This window comes from Salvelinus fontinalis, chromosome 5 (genome assembly GCF_029448725.1).
Source record: "Salvelinus fontinalis isolate EN_2023a chromosome 5, ASM2944872v1, whole genome shotgun sequence".
NCBI classification, from domain to species: domain Eukaryota; kingdom Metazoa; phylum Chordata; class Actinopteri; order Salmoniformes; family Salmonidae; genus Salvelinus; species Salvelinus fontinalis.
The window spans coordinates 49,728,767-49,745,463 of record NC_074669.1 but is presented as its reverse complement, the minus strand read 5'-3'; the positions used below and the strand labels follow the sequence as shown (position 1 = coordinate 49,745,463).

General features: G+C 43.1%; 1 protein-coding gene across 1 annotated transcript in view; it reads right to left on the bottom strand.

The window, feature by feature from the left end:
* LOC129855781 (tripartite motif-containing protein 2) overlaps positions 1–3,329 on the bottom strand; it is a 69,483-nt gene extending 66,154 nt beyond the window's left edge. Inside the window, exon 1 of the mRNA XM_055923798.1 lies at positions 3,218–3,329. The gene's annotated coding sequence lies outside the window, so the exon portion shown is untranslated. The remainder of the gene's footprint in view (positions 1–3,217) is intronic.
* Between the last annotated feature and the right edge of the window lie 13,368 nt (positions 3,330–16,697).

The window sequence follows — 16,697 nt, the reverse complement described above, 5'->3', positions numbered from 1 at the left end:
CATCTCCACAGCCCCCCACCAATCAGGCCTTTATGGTAGAGTGGCCAGATGGAAGCCACTCCTCAGTAAAAGGTACATGAAAGCCCACTTGGAGTTTGCAAAAAGGCACCTAAAGACTTTCAGACCATGAGAAACCAGATTCTCTGGTCTGATGAAAACAAGATTGAACTCTTTGGCCTGAATGCCAAGCGTCACGTCTGGAGGAAACCTGACTGGGAGACTAGTCAGGATCGAGGCAAAGATGAACGGAGCAAAGTACAGAAAGATCCTTGATGAAAACCTGCTACAGAGCACTCAGAACCTCAGACTGGGGCGAAGGTTCACCTTCCAACAGGACAACAACCCTAAGAACACAGCCAAAACAACGCTGAAGTGGCTTTGGGACAAGTCTCTGAATGTCCTTGAGTGGCTCAGGCAGAGCCCAGACTTGAATCCGATCGAACATCTCGGTAGAGACCTGAAAATAGCTGTGCAGCGACACTCCCCATCCAACCTGACACAGCTTGAGAGGAACTGCAGAGAAGAATGGGAGAAACTCCCCAAATACAGGTGTGCCAAGCTTGTGGCGTCATACCGAAGAAGACTTGAGCCTGTAATTGCTGCCAAAGTTGCTTCAACAAAGTACTAAGTAAAGGGTGTGAATACTTATGTAAATATGATATTTCCGTTTTTTCTGTTTTTGCTTTGTCATTATGGGGTATTGTGTGTAGATTGATGAGGGGGAAAAAACAATTGAATACATTTTAGAATAAGGCTGTAACATAACAAAATGTGGAAAAAGTCAAGGGGTCTGAATACTTTCCGAATGCACTGTATATGTACATATCTACCTTAATTACCTCGTACCCACGCACATCGACTCGGTCCAGGTACCCCGTGCCAACTTTTAAAGGTAAAGTTTCCCTGAGGTACAGATCTAGGATCAGCTCCCTCTCCTCCAATCCTAACCATTTACCTACGTATTTATCCAGAGCAACTTACAGTTAGTGCATTCATTTTAAGATAGCTATGTGCGACAACCACAGATCACATTCATAGTAAGTACATTTCTCCTCAATAAAGTAGCTATCAGCAAAGTCAGAGCTAGTAGAGGGGAAAAGACAAGTGCAAGCGTGTCACACCCTGGCCTTAGTTATCTTTGTTTTCATTATTATTTTAGTTAGGTCAGGGTGTGACATGGGGAAGTTTGTGTGTTTTTTGTATTGTCTAGGGTGTTTGTAGGTTTAATGGGGTTATGTCTTGTCTAGGTGTTTGTATGTCGATGGCTGCCTAGATTGGTTCTCAATTAGAGACAGCTGTGGTGTATTGTCTCTAATTGGGAGCCATATTTAAGGCAGCCATGGGCATCATGTGTTGGTGAGTCCTTGGTCTATCGGTAACACAAAAAATGAGTCCTTGGTCTATCGGTAACACAAAAAAATGAGTCCTTGGTCTATCGGTAACACAAAAAATGAGTCCTTGGTCTATCGGTAACAGAAAAATGAGTCCTTGGTCTATCGGTAACACAAAAAATGAGTCCTTGGTCTATCGGTAACACAAAAAATGAGTCCTTGGTCTATCGGTAACACAAAAAAATGAGTCCTTGGTCTATCGGTAACACAAAAAATGAGTCCTTGGTCTATCGGTAACAGAAAAATGAGTCCTTGGTCTATCGGTAACACAAAAAATGAGTCCTTGGTCTATCGGTAACACAAAAAATGAGTCCTTGGTCTATCGGTAACAGAAAAATGAGTCCTGGTCTATCGGTAACAGAAAAATTAGTTCTTGGTCTATCGGTAACACACACTGCGCCCTTGCAAATATATGTTATAAAGCCCTTTTAACATCAGCAGTTGTCACGAAGTGCTTTACAGATACCCAGGCTTAAACCTTGAAGAGGAAGCATTCCAAACTGTTTATAAAAAGTGTAAAATGTACAATATATATTTAATATATAGCAGCATACCACCCTGCATACCACTGCTGGCTTGCTTCTGAAGCTAAGCAGGGTTGGTCCTGGTCAGTCCCTGGATGGGAGACCAGATGCTGCTGGAAGTGGTATTGGAGGGCCAGTAGGAGGCACTCTTTCCTCTGGTCTAATAAAATATCCCAATGCCCCAGGGCAGTGATTGGGGACACTGCCCTGTGTGTAGGGTGCCGTCTTTCGGATGGGACGTTAAACGGGTGTCCTGGCTCTCTGAGGTCATTAAAGATCCCATGGCACTTATCGTAAGAGTAGGGGTGTTAACCCCGGTGTCCTGGCTAAATTCCCAATCTGGCCCTCAAACCATCATGGTCACCTAATAATCCCCAGTTTACAATTGGCTCAATCATCCCCCTCCTCTCCCCTGTAACTATTCCCCAGGTCGTTGCTGCAAATGAGAACGTGTTCTCAGTCAACTTACCTGGTAAAATAACGGTAAAATAAATAAATAAAATAAAATAAAGGAACATCTTCAACTCCATCCTAAGCCTTTGGTCCCAACATGGAACTGCTTCTCTATAGTTCTCTGTCATTTTGGGGGCGTGGGTGGGGGGGTAACCAGTATCAGGGGCTTTTCCTGCATTGCAGGCAAAAAGGGAAGAAAAAAATTATAGCATGAATTTTAAAAGCCCCAGACCCCTTACTGTGTCTCTGTTGGGGGTGAATCAGAAATGATGGTGCTGCGTTTGAACAGATCAAAGTAGACCTACATTCACTGAGCATTTACATATAGCCTAAGTCATTTTCAAAGAGGGCAATTAGATACAGTGTCTCGGTTGATATAGAATAAGGAACCCAGTAAATTTGCTCAAATGAGCAGGCTAAGCTTGATGTCATGAAATAAGTGAATTGTGTAAACGTGTGTAAGGATATGTATTTCTTTCATGATTTTTTTCAAGGAAACCAGACACTTTGATAGAAAATCTGCCTCAATTCGAATTTGTCAACGCCACTCTTTTTGCAAAAAAAATGTCATAAAATAAATAACATTAATCTAAATGTGTCTGACATTATCGTGCCTCAAAAGTTGTCCAATGTTGAACTGAGTCCATATTCCACCTTCATTTTTGTATATTTTCCTCTCCACAAACATACGGAGAAATCTGCAATCTTTTACATTCTAAAAAACATAATGGAAAAGATTGGCACCATGTAAATGATTATAATACCTGTGAACTATCCATTTCGCATACAGTATCTTCCTATTTTACAGTATGATAACGTTACTATGTTTGTTGAGGTCTGGCTCCATACCCCATGGCTCTTTTCTTCTTGTCTCTTCTCTCTCTGACACAGTCTCTTTCTTTCTGATGTAGTTTGGTGCGTAGGGCGATAATACGACTGTCGCCCTCAGGTCACATCATGAAAGGACCTGCAGCAGGAAGAGGCAATCATTAGTGCCATACACCCACATTGACGCAACACCTGAATATGGTCACAAGCTTAAATGAGGGTTCCCTTTTCAAAGGCATTCTCTTCGAGAGGGTGAGACAAGATGGCAGCTTGTCATCTATCTGAATTCAGACGGTTTACCTTTCAAGGGGGGATTTCGTTTACTATGCATACTATCGACCTGGCAATTTTTACTACCACTTGTATGTTTCCCCACCAATATTCACATTGTTGTTTTATAGGTGTCCATGATATTTTGTGTCACTGAATCCAAGGAGGCCAGGTACAGGCATCAAAACCTCAATGCAGCGTAATTAATGTGTAACGAGTGTTTCAGCACACCAAACCTTATTTTTTTTACACTTGCTAAGACCACCAATGATCATTTAGTCATTCGTTTGTCAAAGACTATAATAAGAGTGTGACTGAATAATGATGTGGCACCATATGCTAAGGGTTGACCTCCTCATGGTGAGATAAAAACACCAACTGAAAAACTAGATCATTTCAGGGCTCTGTTGTATACCGTGTGTGTTGTGTCACTAATTGTAGCTACTGTCAATGCATTAGCCCTGTAGACTAAGGCATTAGAATCTAAGACAAGACTGAACATCTCATTGTTTGCAGGGTTGGGGAATAACAGTCCATTACATGTAATGGATTACATTTTAATTGTATTTATTGTAATCCGTTATATTACCAGCAGAAATATTGTAATCAGACTACAGATACTTTTGAAAAACTAGGATTGCGGAAAAAGGATTTGACACCTTTCTGTTTTCTCAATGACATTTAAATCAGCATAGAAAAAAGGTGCAAGTTTAAAGTTTGTTCAGCCTGAGCGAGTCTGACCACAAGTGTGCTTAAAGGATCATGGGAAAAGAACAGGAATAGGCTTTTGTATGCTACAGTCCAAGCTGTCTTCCAATGGTGCGACTTCTGTCGGCATCCAAAGACTATCCAACTTGAATAAACGCTTGGAGGTAAGGACGACAGCAGTGGTGCAGGCTTGCAGCCTATGGGCGATATGGATAGCCTATTATTATTATTATTATTATAGCCTAACTTATTATTGATTTATAGGCTACATAGCGCATTGCTGTGAATCTAACTGTTTTCTCATTTAGCTATTTGCGCCTGGATTGTGGTTGTTGTGGATGACTTTACAAATGTAGGCCTATACGGTATCTGTATTTTAACCCAATAATGGATGAATTTAAGAAGTTTAAGCGTACTATCAATCATTGTTTTTGTGACCAGTGGTGTACTCATTACGGAAACCCGTTTACCGTTTAGCCTAACCAGACGGAAGCAAACAGAGGAAAATTTGAGTTTCTGTTGGACAAATTCAGGTGTGCTAGGTCCCTCCCAGTTTTGTTCCATTTGCTTCCGTTTAACAACCTTCTGCAACACAATTGGTGTAATGAATATGCCTATGCCCCAGTGAACAGCCATCCAAAAACTTGTTGTACAGGTAACTAGTAACTAGGAATTCCCCTGGGAATTCCCCCCTTGGGAATCAAACCCACAACCCTGGCGTTGCAATTGCCATGCTTTATCAACTGAGCCACACAGGACCTGACTTTATTCCAACGTCCACAGATATTGATTTTTGGTTCAGATTTGGGCTGGACCGGCCTTGATTTGGCCCAAACATAGATGTCTAATTTTGGTTCAGAATCTGTGCTTCACAAGTTCACAGTACATTAAAGTACATTACTGTCACGCCCTGATCTGTTTCACCTGTCCTTGTGCTTGTCTCCACCCCCCTCCAGGTGTCGCCCATCTTCCCCATTATCCCCTGGGTAGTTATATCTGTGTTCTTTGTTTGTCTGTTGCCAGTTCCTCTTGTTTGTTCAAGACAACCAGCATTTTGTCTCAGCTCCTGCTTTTCCCCAGTCTCTCTTTTTCTCGCCCTCCTGGTTTGACCCTTGCCTGTCCTGACTCTGAGCCCACCTGCCTGACCACTCTGCCTGACCCTGAGCCTGCCTACCATCCTGAGCCTTTGCCCCTACACTGGATTACCGACCTCTGCCTGACCTGACCCTGAGCCTGCCTGCCATTCTGTACCTTTGCCCCACTACTCTGGATTATTGACCACTGCCTGCCTTGACCTGTCGTTTACCTGCCCCTGTTGCTGTAATAAACATTGTTACTTCAACACAGTCTGCACCCGGGCCTTACCTGAAACGTGATATTACAGTAGTCAGTAAAGACAAGTACAGTACAGTACAGTACAGCATAGTAGAGTACAGTAAAGTAAAGTAAATAAAAGTAAAGTATAGTTCAGTACAGCACAGCACAGTATAATGTACTGTATTACACCCTAATTTACTCTAATGTACTCTACTTTAGTGAACTAAACTGTACTGTACTGTACTCTACTGTCCTCTATTGTACTGAACTGTCGTACAGTACCGTTCAAACTAGTAAAACACAGCCTAGATGTCTACCGTTGGTTCAGATTTGGTCTGGTCCGGACCGAACAAAAATTGGATCACACTTTATTTGGAATGTCTGAATAGTCCATCTGTAGATGCTCTACAGATGGTCATACTATCAACAAACTATCTGTTGATAAGCAACTGCTTGCTAAGGTTATGGTTAGGGTTAGGTTTGGAATAAGGGTTAGGGCAAGGGTTACGTTTAGGGGTAGGGTTAGTAGATAGTTAGTTGAAATGTTACATGTGGACTATCCAAATAAAGTATTACCCAAATGTGTACTTGTTTGGAGGCGGAACTCATTCGAATAATACCCAGAATACTTTGCAAGTGTTTGTTTTTACATTTACATTTTGGTCATTCATCAGATGCTCTTATCTAGAGGGACTTACAGTCAGTGATAACATAAGTGCATATGACAGATGGGAGCAATAATAAATATTATATGTTGCAATCTTCAATAATACAAATTAGTATTGTGACATAATGCTTACTTCATTGAAACTGTATGTGCAGTTTGAATTTGGGCATAGAATCAATGACCAAAAAATATATATTTTCAACATCTGTAAATGACATCGTTTCAACTTTCATTCAGACTGGAAAATGAACCTGATTTCAACTTCTGTAAATTACATATTTCAACCTCCTGAGTCCTGAAAATGTGTTTTCAACGTTCATTCAGAACTGGAAATTAACCTGATTTCAATGCCTGGAAAATCAATATTTTGAACATCTGGAAAATACGTATTTTAAATGTCCGGAAAATGGTATTTTCACCTTTCATTCAGAACCTAAAATGAACCTAACTTCAACGTCTAGAAAATACTCCTTTTAGACGTCCTTTTACTTACTAAGACACACAAATGAAAGCACACACACATTCACAATCTGTCACACAAATCTGTCACACACACTTTACACACGTTCCGCCATGCATGCGTGTCACTTTTTGTGTTTATGTTTCGCCGAGCAGCCCAAATCCCAAGTGACATGACAGATACCTGGAGATTTACTCACAGGGAAACTAGCTCTGTCATTAGCCTCTTAGTGCTAAACACTACGGCAACTCTCTAATCCTCCGGCTGTTAGAATAGGTCTCTATGGGCATCACGCCTATGTGGAAAAAGGTCTATGAATCACATAAGGATTATTATATGGGTACTCCTGCAACATGTAAGTAACATATACAGCAAGTGGTATACATATATGTCTTATAACAAGTAGCCCATAATCATTCACAGGCATAATGCAAGAACCAAATGTTTTACTTTGTCACATGAATGTGAGAAACACAGGAATTGTGAATCATACATGTTTTGATGTGTTTTCGTATAGGAAGTAGGCCATACTCATAATATGATTGACTTTAAAACATGTGTATACATTTTTGCGATATGGATGGTGCCCATTGTGCGTGCTCCCCTGCAGGATCTCACCCAGGAAGTGAAGGTCACTGTGATCGGCCATGACAGGAGTACCCTTTAATTTGACAGGTGAGAAAGGTCACCTGTGTTGTACCAGAGAGGATTTTTTTTAAATTGTTGAAAGGGTACCTGTGTTTTTGTGGTGAAGGAGCTGAACAGTGAACACTGGTTTGAATTAACTTGTGGCATTTTTAAGCTAGTTTACATCAATGTTCATTTATGGTTTAGCATTGCTCCATGACAATGACATTTTTAAAGGGGTAGTTGACAACAAAATAAAAGTTTCACAAAGTGGTCTACTGTTGAGATCAATCCACATCCCATGCCATTTGTTAAATAGATACAGCTTTATGATAGGGAAAGATAGGGAGCATGTTAGAGCTGTCGCTCTCCTCATCCTCAGATGAGGTGAGGAGAGAAGGATCTTCTGACCAAAATGCGGAGTCTGGGAAATATGCCATCTTTATTATAAATTACAAACGATGCAGATGGCAACACGAAAACTAAACAAAACACTTTCAAACTACAAAATAACAAAACGACGTACACGCAACCTGAACATAAACTTACATGGACAAACGTAAACTCACGAACAGGAACGGACATCGAAACATACGAACAGCCAAACAGCTCCAAAAGTGAAATACATCGAACACAACGACACGAAGACATCACAGGAGACAATCACCCACAAACACACAGTGATAATGCCCTACCTAAATATGACTCTTGATTAGAGGAAAATGCAAACCACCTGCCTCTAATCAAGAGCCATACCAGGCACACCGAAACCAACATAGAAACAGATAACATAGACTGCCCACCCAAAACACATGCCCTGACCATAAACACATAAAAAACAACATAAAACAGGTCAGGACTGTTACAGTACCCCCCCCTCAAGATGCGCACAAGCACAAAGTCCAGGGGAGGGTCCGGGTGGGCAGTTGACCACGGTGGTGGTTCCGGCTCAGGACGCTGTCCCCATACCACCATAGTCACTCCCCTCTTCTTTCTACCCCTTCTAATGCCCACCCTAACACTACCTTCCCCTAAATAAACAGCTAGCACCAGGACAAGGGGCAGCACCGGGACAAGGGGTAGCACCGGGACAAGGGGCAGCACCAGAACAAGGGGCAGCACCAGGATAAGGACCATCACTGGGACAAGGGGCAGCACCGGGACAAGGGGCAGCACCGGGACAAGGGGCAGCACCGGGACAAGGGGCAGCACCGGGACAAGGGGCAGCACCGGGACAAGGGGCAACACCGGGACAAGGGGCAGATCCCGGCTGAAGGACTCTGGCAGGTCCTGTTTGGACGGCTCTGGCAGGTCCATGCTGGCTGACGGCTCTCTACGCTCATGGCAGGCTGACGGCTCTTGACGCTCATGGCAGGCTGACGGCTCTCGACGCTCATGGCAGGCTGACGGCTCTCGACGCTCATGGCAGGCTGACGGCTCTCGACGCTCATGGCGCTCTGACGGCTCTGGCTGCTCATGGCTCTCTGACGGCTCTGGCTGCTCATGGCTCACTGACGGCTCTGGCTGCTCATGGCTCTTTGACGGCTCTGGCTGCTCATGGCTCTCTGACGGCTCTGGCTGCTCATGGCTCGCTGGCGGCTCTGGCAGATCCTGTCTGGTTGGCGGCTCTGGCAGATCCTGTCTGGTTGGCGGCTCTGGCAGATCCTGTCTGGTTGGCGGCTCTGGCAGATCCTGTCTGGCTGACGGCTCTAGCGGCTCCTGTCTGGCTGACGGCTCTAGCGGCTCCTGTCTGGCGGATGGCTCTGTAGGCTCATGGCAGACGGGCGGCTTTGCAGGCTCATGGCAGACGGGCGGCTTTGCAGGCTCATGGCAGACGGATGGCTCAGACGGCGCTGGGGAGACGGATGGCTCAGATGGCGCTGGAGAGACGGATGGCTCAGATGGCGCTGGGGAGACGGATGGCTCAGATGGCGCTGGGGAGACGGATGGCTCAGATGGCGCTGGGGAGACGGATGGCTCAGATGGCGCTGGGGAGACAGATAGCTCTGTAGGGAGGAGAAGGAGAGACAGCCTGGTGCGTGGTCTAGGCACCGGCTGCGCTGGAGAGGAGGAAACAGCAGGAGAGAGAACCCGGAGAGACAGCCTGGTACGGGGGGCTGCCACCGGAGGACTGGTACATGGAGGTGGCACCGGATATACCGGACCGTGAAGGAGGACACGTGCTCTTGAGCACCGAGCCTCCCCAACCCTACCAGGTTGAATGAACCCCGTAGCCCTGCCAGTGCGGCGAGGTGGAATAGCCCGCACTGGGCTATGCAGGCGAACCGGGGACACCACCTGTAAGGCTGGTACCATGTACACCGGCCCGAGGAGACGTACTGGAGACCAGCTACGTTGGGCCGGCTTCATGGCACCCGGCTCGATGCCCAACCTAGCCCTCCCAGTGCGGCAAGGTGGAATAGCCCGCACTGGGCTAAGCACGCGTACTGGGGACACCGTGCGCTTTACCGCATAACACGGTGTCTTACCAGTACGACGCCTTCTACCTCCACGGTAAGCACGGGGAGTTGGCTCGGGTATCCTACCCGGCTTTACCACACTCCTCGTGTGCCCCCCCCCAAGAAATTTTTGGGTCTTACTCACGGGCTCCCAACCGCGTCGTCGCGCTGCCTCCTCATACCAGCGCTCCTGGGCTGTGGCTGCCCTCTTCTCCTCCTTAGGACGGCGATATTCCCCTGGTTGAGCCCAAGGTCCTCTACCGTCCAATATCTCCTCCCAAGTCCAGAAATCCTTATTGCTCCGTCGAGCATTCCCATACCGCTTGGTCTCTGTATTTTGGTGGGTGATTCTGTTAGAGCTGTCGCTCTCCTCATCCTCAGATGAGGTGAGGAGAGAAGGATCTTCTGACCAAAATGCGGAGTCTGGGAAATATGCCATCTTTATTATAAATTACAAACGATGCAGATGGCAACACGAAAACTAAACAAAACACTTTCAAACTACAAAATAACAAAACGACGTACACGCAACCTGAACATAAACTTACATGGACAAACGTAAACTCACGAACAGGAACGGACATCGAAACATACGAACAGCCAAACAGCTCCAAAAGTGAAATACATCGAACACAACGACACGAAGACATCACAGGAGACAATCACCCACAAACACACAGTGATAATGCCCTACCTAAATATGACTCTTGATTAGAGGAAAATGCAAACCACCTGCCTCTAATCAAGAGCCATACCAGGCACACCGAAACCAACATAGAAACAGATAACATAGACTGCCCACCCAAAACACATGCCCTGACCATAAACACATAAAAAACAACATAAAACAGGTCAGGACTGTTACAGAGCAACTAATTTTGGAATGTAATGATGACAGAGACTGATTGATACATACACTACATTGCAAAAAGTATGTACCCCTTCAAATGAGTGGATTTGGCTATTTCAGCCAGACCCGTTCCTGACAAGTGTTTAAAATCGAGAACACAGCCTTGCATTCTCCATAGACAAACATTGGCAGTAGAATGGCCCACACTAAAGATCTCAGTGAGTTTTAACGTGGCACCGCCAAAGGATGCCACCTTTCCAACAAGTCAGTTCGTCAAATTTCTGCCCTGCTAGAAATTTGTGTACATATGTATATAGAAATGATTTGTCGAGATCTGTGTAGAAGAACTTGACTGGCCTGCACAGAGCCCTGTCGTCACCCCCATTGAACACCTTTGGGATTAATTGGAACGCCGACTGTGAGCCAGGCCTAATCGCCCAACGTCAATGCCCAAACTCACTAATGCTCTTGTGGCTAACTGGAAGCAAGTCCCCACAGCAATGTCCCAACATCTAATAGAAAGCCTTTCCAGAAGAGTGGAGGCTGTTATAGCAGCAAAGGGGGGACCAACTCCATATTAATGCCCATGATGTTGGAATGAGATGTTCGACGATCAGGTGTCCACATAGGTTTGATCATGTAGTGAATGTCTAAATGTAACCGGTAAATGTCGTTTTTGTACTAGATGCTACATTTTAGTTTTGTTATTGTCTATAAAAAATAAAAAAAGATATATAAAAAAAAAAAGATATATTTAAATCTTTTATTTTATTGAATATACGAAACATACAATATACTTGCAGTGAAGCCACTCAACAACTACACCATACCAGTCATCCAACAGACTCCCATTCAGAGCGACACAGAAGCATCCAGGGTCAATGACCTGCTCAAGGGCACGTTGACAGATCTCCCACCAGGACAAAAAACGTGAACCCGAACCCTCCACAGTTCCCCAATAGCTGTCCCTCAACCATTCGAGACCCCTCCCACAGTCCCCCCAATACAAAATACAATTAATTCCATTCCCCACCCCCAAGAACCCCCCAATGCACCAACAACCAAGAAAATGAACTAAAGAGAAAAAAGAAAAAGACAGAAGACAACAGCAAACAACAATGAAAAAAAAAACAAAGGACATCAAGGACAACCAAAATCATAACAGCAATGCCAACTGTATATGTTTGTGTACATGTCTGGCACTATTACATGTATGTGTGTGTTCTTGAATGCGTTTATTTGAGTGTGTGTATATGCATGTGTACAAACACCTGCACGGCATCAGCCTCAGGCAAACCGGCATTAGCTGTAAAAACACAGCCCCCATTCAAACATACTTTTTATTTTGACTTTATTTTTGACTTTTATCTTTGAACATCATTCCACACAGCAACTTCACTCCCACTTGTCTCCAATTCCACATCCCAACCCTCAGCTTCCCTCAGCCTATCCCACCTATCTCTGCTGGCCCCCCTCGTCGGATTTCTACGCAACATATATCTTTCAACTATGCCGTGATGTTTAACATACAATTTCAATCTATCTAATCGAATAGAATCCACAGATTGCGATTTGAAGACAAATACTTTTACTAAGAGTATTAGTATATTAGTAATTGACTGACCCATTCTCTCCAGATCTCCTAACAGTACTATTTCTAGGGTCAATCTATATAATAATTTTAGCTGAAAAGCATGAAGTCTTGAATCTTGCCGTTGTTTTATATATCAACATACACCCTGTACCATGGAATCGGTATATAAAAAATCTCTTACCAACTATTTGGCAATCTGCATGGCACAGATGTCAACATCCTGGTCCTCAAATGAAACTGGTATACTTTCCTATTTGTGCAATTTTTATTCCTCCGCACGTTTTGATCCTTTATATTGGGCAGACAGACCAGTTCCCTACCTCCTCCTGCTGCTACCTGCCTCCTCCATTTTTGGGGTGATGCTGTAATAAATTGGTTGAACTCTTGGATTCCGTATGTATAAGTCCGTATGTGTAAGCGTTTATATCCACTTCATAGTGTTCAGATATTTTTACCGTTCCCATACTTCATTTTTTTCGGAACCTGAAGTCCCTGTAGAATTTAGTACATGGAGCTGTCTCGGAATGGCTGTCATCTATGAAGAGTTTGTCCACAATGAGAAAGGCATGCTTACCCTTCTCCCTTTGCTGTCTTTGTACCGGATATAGTCTCTTAACGACATTCATTTATCTCCCTTGGAAATTGGTCATTCGTCTTGTCGCTCCGAGCTCCAAGTCTGTGTGCTCGGTGGAAAGCCACCTTGTTTACAGTCTCTATAGGAAGTTTCAAGGCGGATTGCATAAATTCTCTGATCGCGCCCTCTGGATAATTGGATGCGTCCTCAGGAATCCCAGAATAAGAAAAAATGATTTTCACGCATGCTATGACTTTGTATGTCTAGTAGAGACTCCTTCATCACCCTGTTTTCTCTGAGTAGACAATCCAAGGTGGTATCGTGGATTTTTACTTTGGCTTATTCTCTCCTTGGTGCGTGAGAATTTAACTCTGGCTAAACTCCAAACTCCCCCTCAGCCCTGCTGCCTCCTCACACAACTTTTCCAGTGTTGCATGGATTCCAGCCAGAACTCTAGCCTCTACTTCAACGGTAAGTAAATCGTCCGTGTCTGTAGATTAATCTGCAGACAGACTTCTTTTTTGTGAGATAGTTGGATCTTTCCATGATGGAGTATGTCATTCCTCCATGGCACAAAGCTGCACAAAGCTGTTGGTACTCATCGATTTCCCTCAGGATCTCCTTGGTATCCAGGTTGGCTTTTTACTGCAACCAGTTGTTTTATGAAAAGATAACAATGAGTCATTCCCACGACGACGACAGGTGTCTGCAGTACAGCCAGCTAGCACTCGCAGAATCCACGCAAAAAAAAGGAACACAAACTTGCAGTCCCAACCGTAAAGGCTGACCGCGTCGTGGAATCCTTAGCAACAAAACTTTAGTTCTGATTAAAATAGATTTAATGAAAAATATTTAATATTAACAACAAACCAAGTGTAGACAGTACAATATTCTGTTGCGCTCTCTGATGACGTATGTGATGACATCACCTCGTGTTTCTTTGCCCAAGCCTTACTTGTCATTGTGTCTTAATTCAGAGTCAGGTTTTTGAGTCTAAGAACAATCACTGTTATTTGGTAAATGATGGATCTCTATGGCAAGACTTATCATTCACTCAAGTTTAATCAAAATCGGTCCAGTTGTGTCTGGGATACTGCGTGTGTTGGCTAGACTCAAATCCCTGAGCATGTGTACCAAATTTCAGTGAAACAGATCAAGAGATACAAACATGTGCCTGTTATAGCGCCACCATGATGTTGATATGTTCTTGCATATGTTGAGTCTTGAAAGTGTTTGCAACATGTGTACCAAATATTGTTACAATATATACTAGACTCATTTATATGCATTTATGTGCCAGACCACACCCACGTGAATGTTTATTGGTCAATAGCAGCCATGTAGTTTAGGTACTATTCTGGAAAATATTGCGTTGAGACTACTTTGTCCATAGATGCCACATATCAAGTTTCATACAGATTTGCCTTTCGGTACCTGAAGACTAGCGTTTTAAGTGTTCTTCACAAAATTCCAAGTGGCAGAAAATCCATAATGACGGACCTTATGGGCCCCTGAGGCAAATGTGTTTTTTTTGAGGAGAGGGACCTGTATACTTAAAACCTTTACTTAATACCCATCCCGGATCCGGGAGCATCCTCATCAAAAAAGCTGACTAGCATAGCCTAGCCTAACGGGACAGGGATATCATATAATATAATTTTCATGAAATCACAAGTCCAATACAGCAAATGAAAGATAAACATCTTGTGAATCCAGCCATCATTTCCGATTTTTAAAATGTTTTACAGCGAAAACACAATATGTATTTCTATTAGCTAACCACAATAGCCAAAGACTCAACTGCATATTTTCACCATGTTTATACCGCATAGGTAGCTGTCACAAAACCGACAAAATAGAGATATACTTAGTCACTAACCAAGAAACAACTTCATCAGATGACAGTCTGATAACATATTTATTGTATAGCATATGTTTTGTTCGAAAAATGTGCATATTTCAGGTATAAATCAGTTTTACATTGCAGCCACCGTCACAAAATCTCACCAAAGCAGCCAGAATAATTACAGAGAGCAACGTGAAATACCTAAATACTCATCATAAAACATTTATGAAAAATACATGGTGTACAGCAAATGAAAGATAAACATCTTTTGAATCCAGCCAATATTTCCGATTTTTTAAGTGTTTTACAGCAAAAACACAATATAGCATTATATTAGCTTACCACAATAGCCACACACACAAACGCATTTATTCACCGCATAGATAGCATTTGCAAAAACCAGCAAAAGATATAAAATTAATCACTAACCTTGAACAACTTCATTAAATGACAGTCTTATAACATCAGGTTATACAATACACTTATGTTTAGTTCGAAAATGTGCATATTTAGAGCTGCAAACCGTGGTTAGACATTGTGAAAATGTAGCAACAGTTCCCCAGAATGTCAGGAGTTATTTTGGACACTCACCTAATCTGACCAAAGAACTCATCATAAACTTTACATAAAAATACTTGTTGTATGGCAAATGAAAGATACACTAAAAATAACTTTACCATAACAAACAGCTTGCGTTATTGCGAGACACCGCCCGCCAAAATGGCGGAGAATAGAAATAACATTTTCCACAGAAATACGAAATAACATCATAAATTGTTCTTACTTTTGCTGAGCTTCCATCAGAATCTTGTACAAGGAGTCCTATTTCCAGAATAAATCGTTGTTTGGTTTTAGAATGTCCTTTTCCCCTGTCGAATTCGCGACACAATGCTAGTCAATGTTGATGACGTTCCCAGTTTCTCTCGACGCAAAGAACGGAAAACTCCAAAAGTCCCAATAAACGTTGAATAATCTGATAAAACTCGGTTGAAAAAACATACTTTACGATGTTATTATCACATGTATCAAATAAAATCAGAGACGGACATATTAGCCGTGTATACCGAACGCTTATCAGAAGACAATATGGAGGTGCTTCGCGCGCCTAGGTAGAGAAAGGAAATTCCTGACCTGCCACTCCAAAAGCTCTTGTTCGACCTCAGATCAAGCTAGACACCCCATTCCACCTTCCACTGCCTGTTGACATCTAGTGGAAGGCGTATGAAGTGCATGCATATCGATAAATATAAGCCAGTTGAATAGGCAGGCCCTGGAACAGAGCCTCGTTTTCAGATTTTTCACTTCCTGTATGGAAGGTTGCTGCAAAATGAGTTCTGTTTTACTCACAGATATAATTCAAACAGTTTTAGAAACTTGAGTGTTTTCTATCCAATAGTAATAATAATATGCATAATGTATGATCTAGAATAGAGTACGAGGCAGTTTAATTTGGGCACGATTTTTTCCAAAGTGAAAATAGCGCCCCCCCTATTGACAAGTAGTTTTAATGTCATGACTTTAGGTTAAACGGGAAGAGGGGCATGACTTTTCAAAGTTTGTATTTTCAATGGCTTGTTATATTTCGTAAATGTCGGATCTCTATGGCAAGACTCATCATTCACCCAAGTTTATCACTAACATACGAACGAACGTAGACAGAACGGAGACAGATCCACAGACCCCTCCCCGATTTCATCATGGGGGACAATAATAATCATGATGACAGAGGCAATACATAGGTTTTTGTCTGTTTCATCACAGGATATCTTGGAATTACTCAATCTCACTTTGAGCCATATCACTAATTCATATCACAGTGCACCCTCACATTTCTAGCCCACTCACCATTTGAAATAGTCTGACTCTTAGTCCAACTGTTCCTTCATTGTCTCATTTCAAAAGAACTCACAGAAGAGAATGGATAGAATGAATAATTTCATGAACTATTCTTGGCATTCTTGGTGGCTACAACCAAATACGTATTCTTGGTGTTTACAACCGCTCCCCACTTCATTTGTGAGAAGATAGTCCCTCGGCGACAGAGGGAAAGTAAAGACGCCAGTCCGCAGGTGTGAGCCGGGGGATTAAGAGGGATTGGGATGGACTGGGGAGGGAGGTAATCCTAAACG